The sequence below is a fragment of the Eschscholzia californica genome, unplaced genomic scaffold (assembly GCF_041429995.1).
Source record: "Eschscholzia californica isolate CP2 unplaced genomic scaffold, dmEscCali1.0.p SCAF_131, whole genome shotgun sequence".
In the NCBI taxonomy this organism is placed as follows: domain Eukaryota; kingdom Viridiplantae; phylum Streptophyta; class Magnoliopsida; order Ranunculales; family Papaveraceae; genus Eschscholzia; species Eschscholzia californica.
In genome coordinates this window covers 50,001-51,050 of record NW_028238234.1, presented here as the reverse complement: position 1 = coordinate 51,050, position 1,050 = coordinate 50,001, and positions in this window count along the sequence as shown.

Sequence of the window (1,050 nt, the reverse complement as noted above, 5' to 3'; positions counted from 1 at the left end):
CGCGCATGGGACGGCCTTGGTGAGGCTCGGGACGGCACGGGACGCGCAAGGGACGGCCTTGGTGAGGCACGGGACGGCCTTGGTCAGGCACGGGACGGCCTTGGTAAGGCTCGGGACGGCATGTCACGGCCCTGGTGAGGCTCGGACGGCACGGGACGCGCATGGGACGGCACGGGACGGCCTGGGACGGCCTTTGTGAGGCTCGGACGGCACGGGACGCGCATGGGACGGCCTTGGCGAGGCTCGGGACGGCATGGGACAGCACGGGACGGCCTCGGCACAGCTCGGACGGCACGGGACGCGCATGGGACGGCCTTGGCGAGGCTCGGGACGGCATGGGACAGCACGGGACGGCCTCGGCACAGCTCGGACGGCACGGGACGCGCATGGGACGGCCTTGGCGAGGCTCGGGACGGCATGGGACAGCACGGGACGGCACGGGACGGCCTCGGCACAGCTCGGACGGCACGGGACGGGCTTGGCGAGGCTCGGGACGGCATGGGACAGCACGGGACGGCCTCGGCACAGCTCGGACGGCACGGGACGGCCTTGGCGAGGCTCGGACGGCACGGGACGGCCTTGGCGAGGCTCGGGACGGCATGGGACAGCACGGGACGGCCTCGGCACAGCTCGGGACGGCACGAGACGCGCATGGGACGGCCTTGGTGAGGCTCGGGCCGGCACGGGACGCGCATGGGACATCATGGGACGCACATGGGACACCTTATGGGGATCATCAAGGGACGTTGCACGGGACATTCTTTCCCACGAAGGGCATTTACATGGGACATCTTAGGAGTCGAGCGCCGGCACATGGGACAACGTAGTTCACACGCACGGAACACTTTACTTTCGTTTGGAACGTCGTGGGATCTTTATGTCTCCATTAGCACCGAACCTTTAACATGCTAGGAAGCTATGTTCGATCTTCTCGAAGTGTCGATGGAACTTCGATGGATACACATCCGATCCGATGTTATGATGATGTACTTTCTCCGAGATCGATGTTGGGGCCGTATTCCGATGTCATGATGATGTACTTTCTCCGAG